Source organism: Bison bison, unplaced genomic scaffold, assembly GCF_000754665.1.
Source record: "Bison bison bison isolate TAMUID 2011002044 unplaced genomic scaffold, Bison_UMD1.0 scf7180017864533, whole genome shotgun sequence".
Classification (NCBI taxonomy): Eukaryota; Metazoa; Chordata; class Mammalia; order Artiodactyla; family Bovidae; genus Bison; species Bison bison.
Window position 1 is genome coordinate 10,086,559 of NW_011495082.1, and position 11,979 is coordinate 10,098,537.

General features: G+C 41.1%; 1 long non-coding RNA gene across 3 annotated transcripts in view; it reads left to right on the forward strand.

Moving 5' to 3' along the window:
* Nucleotides 1–757: 757 nt before the first annotated feature.
* LOC104982534 overlaps nt 758–11,979 on the forward strand; it is a 210,100-nt gene continuing 198,878 nt past the window's right edge. For 2 of the 3 annotated variants that reach the window (XR_824522.1, XR_824524.1), the window contains exon 1: nt 758–1,405. This is a non-coding gene — a long non-coding RNA (uncharacterized LOC104982534). The remainder of the gene's footprint in view (nt 1,406–11,979) is intronic. The other variant, XR_824523.1, reaches the window with a different exon arrangement.

Here is an 11,979-nt window from a genome sequence, read left to right on the forward strand (position 1 = left end):
AGATTCTCAGTTGGGAGCCAGGTCAGCTCAAAGTCCAGAGCGTGGAGATACGGTCTGTACTGCGGGAGCCTAGGGTGGGGCACGTGGCAGGAGATGAGCCAGAGTGCAGGCTGAGGTGGCATCCCAGAAGACCCTCTGCACTTTACTGAGGTTCGACTTTACCCGAAGGGCAGTGGGGAGACTTTGAAAAGGTTAGGAAAATGTCAGGAGTAAGATTAGATTTGCATTTTAGACAGATGACTTTATAATAATTTAAGCTGTCATTTTATGAACTTTTTCTGATTAGGTGTTATTTTCACAATAAAAATGATTCTTAAAAAAGGAGAGCTGATTTTTGTCTGTTATATAGACTGGATTAGACTTGCAATGTGAGACAAGATAGAAGGAAGCTCGTTAGAAAGCTATCGCAACAGGAGGTTGCTAAAGTGGAGCAGAGGCTGTGGACTCTGGAGCCAAGAAGACTTGCATTTAGATAGACCCTGCCTTTGCCACTTCTCCACTGTGTGAGCCTGGGCGGCTGGTTCTCTTCTCTGGGTCTCAGTTTTTCTCATCTGTAAAAATATCGGCAACAGTACATCTGTACCTTCTTTTCCATTTTGCATATTATGTATATTAAGTTCTCAGTATCTAGTATTCCCTGTAAACATAGTTCTTATTTTAATGATGAAAAGAGTCTGAATTAAGGCAGAAGCAATGGGAATGGAGAAGGGAGGAGAGATGACAATGGTGTTAGGTAGGTTGATTGTATAAGCCTCAGGGACTGATGAATGGATGATGGGGAACTGCCACCATACTTCCCAGGGATCCCACTTGGGTAGAATTAGGCAAATAGCGATTCCAGTGTCTTTGAAAGAGAAATCAGGAGGGCCAGGTTACTGGTTTTGGTGGGGGAGGTTGGGAATGAGGGGGATGACGAGCGCAGTGTGAGCCTTGGTTCACACTTGAGATGCCCTGAAGACAGTTGGCTATGTGGGTCTATTTCTCTATGAGGAGGTGGGGCTTCGGAATGGATATTAGGGAGGAACTTGCTAAGGAAAATATGCTGAGCGTGATTAGTAGAAGGCCAGGCTTAGGGTCATGGGGAGCGTGAGCATTTTAAGAGGACAGAAGCAGAACAGGAGACAGGAAATAGGGGGGGGAAAGGCAAAATGCCAGAGAGATGAAGAGGAGGAGCAAGAATTATGAGTCAAGAGAGAAGAGAATTTCAGGAGGAAGGCAGTGGTTAATACTGCCAACTGACACAAATAGGTCAGCTAAGGTTTTCATGCAAAGGAAAAAAAAAAGCATTTGATTTAGCAACTTGGGGGTGGAGTGTGAGGGTGGTGTTCCAGTTTTGCCAGAGCCCCTTGAGTAGAGTTGTTAGGGTTGGAATCCAGATTGCAGTCTGTGGAAGAGTAGACAGGAGGTAAGACATGGATATGGGCTGAAATTGTCCTCTGTTCTTTTTGTGAGGGGAAAGAGAAAAAGAGGGATGGTAGGGTTTTGTTTGTTGGTTTTAAGAATGAACACTGGGGTGTGCGGGGAAGTAGCCAAACTAGGGAGAGAAAGAAAAGGGCTGATTATGCACCGTGTGGGAGGGGGGGGGACTTTGCCGGCACAGGTGAAGGAATTAGCCAGAAACCAGAAAAGGGAGCTCACTTCCTCTGGAAAGAGAGGAGAGCTGGCATGGCCGGATGCAGATAAAAATAAATAAAAGCGTGGGATGGAGAGGTGTGAGATGTTGAGGAAGTTCATGCTGATGATCTCAGTAGTCTCTGTGAAGAGAATGGCATTGGCCACAGGGCAAAAAAGGGTAGGATCTTGGTTCTACTGAGCTGTTTGTGGGGTCATGAGCAGTTGGTTGCTCAGTGGTAAAGAATTTGCCTGCAATACAGGAGATGCAGGAGATTTGGTTCAATCCCTGGGTTGGAAAGATTCCTTGGAATAGGAAATGGCAACCCAGTCCAGTATTTTTGCCAGGAGAATCCCATAGACCGAGGAGCCTGGCAGGCTACAGTTCCTTGGGGTCTCAAAAATAGTCAGATGGGACTGAGCAACTGAGGCTGAACACTGCTTCTGTCCGGCTCTGGCTCTATAGGGCTCCAGAAGGCACCGTTGAGTAGCACTGCAGATCCTGCGGGCTGGGTGTCCTCTGCTGAAGGTCCTCATCGCAGCCTTGAGGAAAGGGGTTTCCGAAACAAAGGAGCTGAGCGGGGATGGGAGGGCAAGGCTGAGTGCATGCGAGAGCTGACTGGGAGGCAAGGTGGATGGATGCGCTTGGATCCAGAGAATGTGGACAATGGTGGAGTGTGGTGAGGACCGGGGACTGTGTGTTTAGGAATTTGAGGCTGTGGTTTTAGCAAAACGCAAACCCTGAGCAGTTAACACCTGTAAACTGAACAGAAGGGTATAGGATGGGGGGTGGGGGGTGGGGCTGTGGTTATCTACATGGCTGGTTTTAGTTAGATGGTCCCTAGCTGGTGGTCCCGTTTTTCTCTTTCCTGAGTGGAGGCAGCAACTTTAAAAAACCGAATTAAAAAAAATGATTTCTGTAATTTGAGGTCTTTGGACAATGGTAACACCAGAAAAGATGATAAAATATTGATGAGACCAAAGCAGTATTTATACAGGCATTACAAAAAGCTTGGGCCATATTCTAAATTAAATTAAAAAAAATCATTACAAGACAATGCATAGGTTATTCTTTCTTCTTTTCCTAAATTGCTTTAAATCTTTTATGTCATATCTTAGTGAGAGAAAATAAAATGGGCTACATGTAGCTACTGAAACTGGATTTTTAACTAAGGCTACTGTGTGTGTATGTGTGTGTTTACCCATCAAGGAGTCCATCTGTGCATTTTTGGAGCACTCGATGTCAAATATTAGTGATAAACAAGATTATGTATTGGAGTTAATATCAGTAGCTAAAACTCTCTTTGCAGTTGACTTTTTAAAATAGTAAGAATAAAGTATTGAAATCAGAAATTTGTCTTTCAAATAAAAATATCTTTAAAATTCTGGCAGGTGGGCAAAGTAAGCAGCCAGCCTGAGGTTGGAGGTAACAGAATAGTTCTGGAAGGGGCCAGTTATAGCAATAAATGTTTGCTGCCAAGAGCTGTCTTTTAAAAGGAGTGCTTTCCCTTTTCATAAGTTCCCTCCCTTGAACTGGTCTGGTTGCAGGAGGGAGTGGGGAGAGAAATTAAACCTTTTAGGGGAGCCCATCAGTGATTCTTGTGGGTGATGGGGTTAGTGTGATGGAAGTCAGATTTCCTGCCAGAAGTTGACTTGGTGCTATAAAATATGAGGAAGAGTGTGTATAGTACCACTGTTCTTGGCAGCCCAAAATGGAAACACGAAAATGCCGACTATAGGAGAATAGATAAATACACTATGATTAATCCTCACAGTGGAATATTTACTTGCCATCAAAGAAAGTGCAGATAGACATGACACTCGGATGAATCTATCACAAAATGTTGGTGAAAAAAGAAAATCCCCCCAAACTATTTATAGTACAATGCTACTTTTGTAACATTTAAAAACAAGCAAAGGAATAAACAAACACAAAGCTCAGGACAGTGTTTACCCGTGAAGTGGTGAGGCTAGAGGACACACAGGGGATGGCGTGGGGAGAGCACATAAATAGATGTCAGCTGTTAGTATCACTGCGTTAGATGGTGGGTGCGTGTTTATACGTTATCTAAAATAAATAAAAGAAAGAAACATGAATGGATTGGTGGAGAAAATGCATCAGAAACCAAAGAATTGTATGTATTCAGCAGAATGACATCACGGGCAACAAGTATGACCATAACTTGGGCCCTGTTGACAAGCCCAGCCCTTCTCACTGGCGAACAAGACTGAAGAGCCCCTTCCCACAGGGCTTTACCTTCTAGTATGAAGATAGTCTGCAAACAAAGAATTTGAGAAAGTAATAAGTTCTTTGAGAGAAAAATAAAACCAAAAACAATAATATCTCTTTATGTAGGTATGTGTGGGTATGTCTCTAGGCTAGGTGCCCGGAAATGGATTAGTTGGATGGAAGAGTATGTGCATTTAAATTTTTGATAAATACTGCCAAATTGCTCTCCAAAAGAGGTTGTCCTAATTTATATTTCTACAACCTTCTTTTCCCACATTTTTGCCAACACTGGTGATTATCGATGATTATCAGTCTTTTGGTTTAGCCAACTGGCAAAATATGGCATCTTATTTTTGCTTCAAACAACCAATTTTTAGATGAGCGTTTGGCAGGAGAGTCATTAGTGAAATGAAGACTCTGCATATTTCTTTTCCATTATTGGTGAAAGAATGGCTGTAGTTGTCAGTCAGTTCAGTTCAGTCGCTCAGTTGTGTCCAACTCTGCGACCCCATGGAATGCAGCACGCCAGGTTTTCTTGTCCATCACCAATTCCCAAAGCCCACTCAAACTCATGTCCACTGAGTTGGTGATGCCATCTGACCATCTCACCTTTCTCAGCATCAGGCTCTTTTCAAATGGGTCAGCTCTTCGCATCAGGTGGCCAAAGTATTAGAATTTCAGCTTCAGCATCAGTTCTTCCATAAATATTCAGGGCTGATTTCCTTTAGGATGGACTGGTTGGACCTTCTTGCTGTCCAAGGGCTGCAGTTGTATTTGCCTAAAATTTTGGGAGGAACAGTTGTGCTCTGTGTTTAGAGCTATTACTCTCTAATCCATTTGGTCAGAAGTAGTGTTTCCCTAAAACACTTGGAGGGATGGAAGCGGGGAGAAGGGAGATTTATTCAATGCTTTTATATGGTATTTTTATGTGGCATTAATGCTTTTAGGTGCTTTCACATGTTCTTTCTTTTAGTTTTTGCTTCATGGCAGCCCTTTGAGGAAGTTGGGAGACTCAGAATTGAAGACTTGCCTTAGTCATGGAGTTAGGAAGTGTTTCAGCTAGCTCTCACTTCATTGCACATACTTCCCACTCCATCCACCCCCCTTAAACCTTACAGAAGATGGCATTAATTTAAGGATTTAGTCCTTTAATGGTTCTATTCCAGTTGTTTCCAACCTTGGCTATATATTGAAATCTCCTGGAGAACCTGAAAAAATACTCACACCTGTGTTCTACTCCCAAAGATTCTGATGTAATTCATCTGAGGTGTACCCTGGACATTACAATTAAAAAAATTACTGTTCAGCCAAGGTTGAAAGCCACTGGTCTAATTCTATGATCTCTTTTTAGACTTGTGTTCATTACCTATAATGCAGTTTTGTGATACTCTTTTGCTATCTTATCTCCTAAAAGTTTTTCAAGTTTTTTTTTTTTTGGCTTGAGACTGTTGGAAAAATTCCATAATAGGCTTTGGAATAACTGCAGATATCCTGTTGTGAGATGGGTAGAAAGACTGCATTACTAAATTGGGGTTGGGAATTGCTGAACAAATTATTTCTCAGGTCTTTATTTTGCAGTTTTTAAAAATCAGCAAACCAACTGCAGCATGACATAAGCAGTCTCATCTTGAAGAAGAGTATCAGCAAAATATTAGTATCACGACTTTTCCATGAGTATATTTTCATCTGTTACTGAAGATAAAATAGCACAGAACAGAGCTCAAGAAAGGAAATATGTCAGCTACAATACATGAAATCTCATTCAAATATTATTCAGTTTTTCTGGGGATATTGACCCACTGCCCTATGAAAGTAATGGCTGCTGCTGCTGCTGCCGCTAAGTCGCTTCAGTCGTGTCACATTCTGTGCGACCCCATAGACAGCAGCCCACCAGGCTCCTCTGTCCCTGGGATTCTCCAGGCAAGAATACTGAAGTGGGTTGCCATTTCCTTCTCTAATGCATGCATGCATGCTAAGTAGCTTCAATCGTGTCTGACTCTACGTGACCTCATGGACAGCAGCCCACCAGGCTCCCCTGTCCATGGGATTCTCTAGGCAAGAATACAGGACTGGGTTGCCATTTCCTTCTCCATATGAAAGTAAAATACCTACTGATGGTCTACCCCATATATGATGAGCTTAGAAGTAAAATCATTTCTCCCATCTGTGATATCAAGATGCTCCCCCCCACCTGTAGGACATCTTTAGAAAAGCTAGACATAATTATTTTGGCAACTTAAATGGGAATAATCATGCTTCTTACCTATTCAGTTGTTGTGGTTTATCCTCAATATATGTTGATCTTTGATGCTGATTTTCTTGGTGATGTGGGCTACAGTTATAGGAGGACTGTGTGGAGACTTTAGCAGAGACCTTGTTTTTTTCCTTTTCAAAGCACTTATTGTGGTTGTTGCTATTAATATATTCACTTGTAGGTTTTTTCATGTAATTCTGAATATGGAATCCTATTTGATCTCCGCATGTGCTGTGCATGGTAGCATAGGCCAAGCCAGACTTGGTGGACTTTGCTTTTAGTTCCACATCAGTGATTTCCTATAGAACTTTAAGTTATGCTATGTCATAATTTCCTAAATCTATAAAATGGAAATCACAGTTCCCGAAAAGTAAATAATAGACTATATGTGAAAGCGCTTTATGAGATAGTTCAGTACTATTTATTTTTAAGTAGTCCGTTTTCCTTCTAATATCTGTAAAATAAGCTGTTCTTGAATTTGCTCTCTTGTGTGTGATGAGTGTGTAAAATTGGAGTTAAAAGACCTGGTGTGAATCAGGGCAAGTCATTTAGTCTCAGCCTTACTTTCTGTCTTTAAGATGAGAACAGTAGATAGATGCTGCCTCAGGTGGTAGATGGATTAAATACTATCATCAGGATGAAAGTACTTTGTCAAGGGCAAAGCATTTCACAAGCATCAGCTAATTCCTCATTTAAATTTGGGTGCATGACCCATCCTTCAAGTTATGTATCTTTTTTCTCTGCACCACGGCCCAGAATCTCAGTCAGTGCTACCTCCAGAATTCCCATCTCTCTCCCACCTTACTGCTGCTTCACTAGGTCCTTCCATCAGGGCACCTCCACCTTTTGACCTTTTCTTCTTTCACCTTCATTAGTCCCATCCCTCTCCCACATTATATTGGCATTTTCTTTCCCTAGATTTCACTTTCTTCATTATAAAATTACACTTCTATTAATATAGATTAGGATTACACTTACTTTTTGACAGCTGATTTACTGCTGCTTGTGGCTAGCATTTTAGATGACTAATCTGTTGATTATCCCAAAATAAGCGTTACTAAATTGTGTTGTCCTTTCAGAGCGTATACTGTATTTTAGCAGTGACCAGAGTACCAGAACCCACAGTAATGACAAATATAAATATTTCGGATCTGTGTTAGATCTGACTACATGTTTAGGAATGTGCCTTTTGTTACCATCCAAGATACTCCTTATAGTCAGCACTCTAACTGGAGTGCTGCTCCGAGATGGAAAAAAAATCCATCCCCCAGCACCCACCCTTTATTTTTGGCCTCACCGAGCCGCTTGTGGAATCTTAGTTCCCCAACTAGGGATCAAACCCAGACCTTAGGCAGTGAAAGCGCAGAGTCCTAACCACTGGATCTCCAGGGAATTGCCTTTTCTGGATTCAGATGAAAAGTTATTTAATAATATCTTGGTTATATTTAAATAATTTTAACAACATCATATAATAATATATATTTTAATTCTTTTGTTGAACTTTGATTCAAATGGATGATAAACTTTTAAAATATTATACAAATCTCCTGAAACACATGTGTAACATAACATAACTGTCCTTAAAAAAAAGTTCCAGTCAGTTCTGTTCCTGTCATAATAGTATTTGTAGTCTACGATGTTTCCACCACCCCCAGAGTTTCCTGCTGCTGCTGCTGCTAAGTCGCTTCAGTCTTGTCGGACTCCTAGCAACCCCATGGACTGCAGCCTACCAGGCTCCTCCGTCCATGGGATTTGCCAGACAAGAGTACTGGAGTGGGTTGCCATTGCCTTCTCCTCAGAGTTTCCTAATGTCTCCTTTTTTTAAAAAAAGTCATCATTTTTAGGTGGTTTTTTTTTTTTTTTTAGCACAGAGTTCCTAAAGTCAGCTGACTTCCCCTAGTCATGTATACCTAACGCAGAGCAATTGATTTTTGAAACTTTTCTGTGAACTCACAGGAAAAGGTAAAAATGAGTAAAAACCAAGCCAAACACTCTGATTGCTCTAGAGATTTTTCTTCTTGGGAGTTCTTTATCTTTTGCTTTCTTCTGGGTGTTTTACTAAGTCATAAATTTTAACAACAAATCTTCTACAACTGCTTTGTATAGCTACATCAACACACATACAAATTTGCTTCTAGATAACTAATAAATTTTAAGTTGTTCTTGATAAAAACAACGCCTCCTTCCTTTGGGCTGTGAGACTGCTTGGGCTGAAAGAGATCAAGCGATTATTTAGCCCTGACTCCTGTATTTATTACCAGAAGGGGAACTGGGCTCTAAGGAGGTGACAGTTTAATTGAGTTCACATGATGACTCACTTTATTGGGGAGTTCTTAAGAAAGAGTATTGTTAGGCATATCTATATAAGAGATAAAAAACATCTGAGTTGCATTGGTTTACTCATGAGCTGTTGGCCATTTCATCTTTCAGATGTTATTTAGCCATTCTTCTGTTCTCTTGGTAAGGGGAATAACAGAGGCAGAGCTCCTGCCCTGAGCTTGGAAGTTATAGGTAGGTAGGTAGATAGATAAATAGCTGGTTAGATAGATGTTCAAGGAGGAGTGAAGGAAAGTTAGCCTCTCTTTTTGAAATTTACTTTTCCGGCCTTGTATGGTCTTTGTCAATTCTCAACCTTAGAAAAATGAGATTTTAAAGGGTATGTCTGGGGAGGAGGACCCCAGCATCCCTGAAAGAAGCCTTGGTTGAGGCACTTTCAGGGCAGGGCTGTTCTGGCTCTGTTGTCGAACAGCTCTAATTGTTTGAAAATTTTTCATTATATTGTGTTGAAATAGTCCCTGTAATTTCTACCCACAAATCCTAGTCCTTTCTGGAAAAACTCAGACCCAGTATATTCAGTTGACTTCCTTCCTCCTCATGGAGGCCTCTTGTCTCTGGAGTAACCACTCCCACACCCTTCAGCTTTTCTCCATAGGGCATTATTTTCAGACCTCTGATTGCTATTCTTAGGGCTCAGTCTGGTTTTGAATTGTGTCTTTTAAAATGTGAGGTTGAGAACTGAGTATCTCTCCAGATGTGGTTGTCTCTCCATTATGGAATGCATGGCAGAACCATAACATCTGCTAGCAACTACATTTCTATTAATAGAGACTAAATGCATTTGCTGTCTTGGTAGCTGCCTTTGTACTCTTGACACATATTAAGCTTGAAAACAACTAACTCCCCTGGATATTTTCTGCATGAAATGTTATCATATCAGTTCTCTTCCAGTCGATGTTTGTGCAGTTAAATATTTTGAACTGACGTTTATCTATGTTAGAGGTTATATTATGGTTTCATTGGAGCAAGAGCATCTCAATTCTTGACCTTGTCCTTGATTTAAATTATTTGTGTACTTTCCTTGTAGTAAAAGAATAGTTTTCAGCATTTTGAAGGGAGGGTGTGCTTATTTTTGTTAGAAATACCTAGCAAAAGAAGCACTGTTACTTGACCTTAACATTAAAAAAAAAAAAAGCTGTGTATGTATAGTATAGGGTTTATACTACATAGTGAACAGTATGGTGTATTACCCAGACTTCTCCTTCAGAACCAAGTCACTAGTAACCGGGAAAGGGTCCTCTCTGGACGTTGCCCTCAGGCAAAGGTTTATCTCACATAAATCATGCCACCTTCCCAGGGACCGCCTACATACAGTGACTGATCAGGCAGGAGAATGAAGACTCAGTTTCTTTGTTTTGAAGACGAGCCATCCTAGCTCCAGAGATCCCAGGGTGACAGTTGAATCCTTTATTGTGAAGGCACTGAAGTTCAACCTTCTCTCTGTTCACACCTGCTTCTTTGACTCCCTCAAAGGTGTGGATCCCAAATATACTGCAATAGACAGCCCTGTTGTGTGGTCTTACTTAGCTGTGGGCTGTAGCAGGCACTCATATGCCTTATTTTATTTAATCCTTTTATTTAATTTAACCCTGAGAGGTAGCTACATGTCATTCCCAAGTTACATAGGACAAACTGACGCAAGAGAAAGTGTGTGTTGTTGAATGCGTATAAGTGTTAGCACTGACATCGGGATTGGAGGTCCATCATTCTGCCTCTTATTCTACTATGCTTTCAGAGGCTTTCAGAACACAACGTGTGCATGTTTTGCTGGAGGCTTCTAATCTACCCTTAGTTTGAACTGATTATGTGAGACTGTCGATAAGGTCCCCCAAGCAGTACATGGTCCATCCATAAGTTTACCTATAGGAAAGCTAGTCTAGTGGTCATTGTGGTTTGTTCTCTGATGGAGAGAAGGGAGTAATTTTACTTGGTAACTTCTTCAGGGTGGATACCTAGATTTGTGTCTCCTATAGGCCATGAGAATAAAAAAGAAAATGGCAGCCAAGGAACAATAGTTTTTTCTGCTTTGACCCCAGTGTTTCTTGATACTATCGACCAGGTAGTAATTGGAAGCCAGGCTTGGTGTTTCGTTGCCATGAACAATAGTGAATGTTGAATAGAAATTATGTCAGAGAGTGCAGAAAGTTACAGACCCTCATAAACCCAGGGAAGATCTCAAGCTTGTATCTAAGTTTTTTTCTTATTCAAAGCTAATTTTGGTTCTATTATGTAGCAGATAAATTTGGCGTTAGAGTACTGCAGACACCTGTTGAGTGGTGGGCTGATGAATGTAATTGCAGCTCTTATAAAGTTTTCAGTCTTGTACTTTCAGTAAGTTGATAATGATTAAATCGAAAAACTGCTCCTTGGAAGAAAAGCTATGACCAACCTATACAGCATATTAAAAAGCAGAGACATTACTTTGCCAACAAAGGTCCATCTCGTCAAAGCTATGGTTTTTCCAGCAGTCACATATGGATGTGAGGGTGGGACTATAAAGAAAGCTAAGTGCTGAAGAATTGATGCTTTTGAACTGTGGTGTTGGTAAAGACTCTTGAGAGACCCTTGGACTGCAAGGAGATCCAACCAGTCCATTTTAAAGGAAATCAGTCCTGAATATTCATTGGAAGGACTGATGCTGAAGCTGAAACTCCAATACTTTGGCCACTTGATGCGAAAAACTGACTCATTGGAGAAGACCCTGATGCTGGGAAAGATTGAAGGTGGGAGGAGAAGGGGACGACAGAGGATGAGATGGTTGGATGGCATCACCGTCTCAATGGACATGAGTTTGGATAAGTTCTGGGAGTTGGTGATGGACAGGGAGGTCTGGTGTACTGCTGCTGTCCATGGGGTCGCAAAGAGTCAGACACGACTGGGTAACTGAACTGGACTGAACCTTTACTAATTGCAGAATGTGCTTCAAACACTAACCTTGGGGGGCTATCTTCCTATAGCTTATTGCGTTTGTGAAACTTCTCTTCATTTTGCCTGATTTTCACCAGTGATATTTCTCGACTGTGGTTGGTATTATGTGGCCTAGGGGAAAAAAGCCACCTGCTTAACTATTTAAATAGTCATAAGTCTATAGTTTCCTGAAATAACCCAGTCTTACTTTCTTAGAAAGGTGTGAAATTCCCTTTTCTGGGAATTGTTTTTGCTTCTGATTCTTGTCCTCAGTGACATCTATGCTGGTATTTTATTTCCATGCTAAGTAAGGTAAAGTTAAAGCATAACAATTAACAAAAGAGTCCACAAAAATATAGCCAGGGGACTTCCCTGGAGGTCCAGTGGATGACTCTGTGTGCTTCCACTGCAGGGGGCACGGGTTTGATCCCTGGTCAGGGAACTAAGATCCCTCATGCTGGTCAAAAAAAAAATTATATATATATATATATATATATATATATATACATACACATATATATAGCCAGACCAGATGACCCCTTTGTTCAACCCCCTTTGTCCTCTTTGCACTGACCGTACATGTTGGTAATGGCTGTATATTGGGGTATGTTTCTGACTTAAATTTTTTAAAGGCTAATAA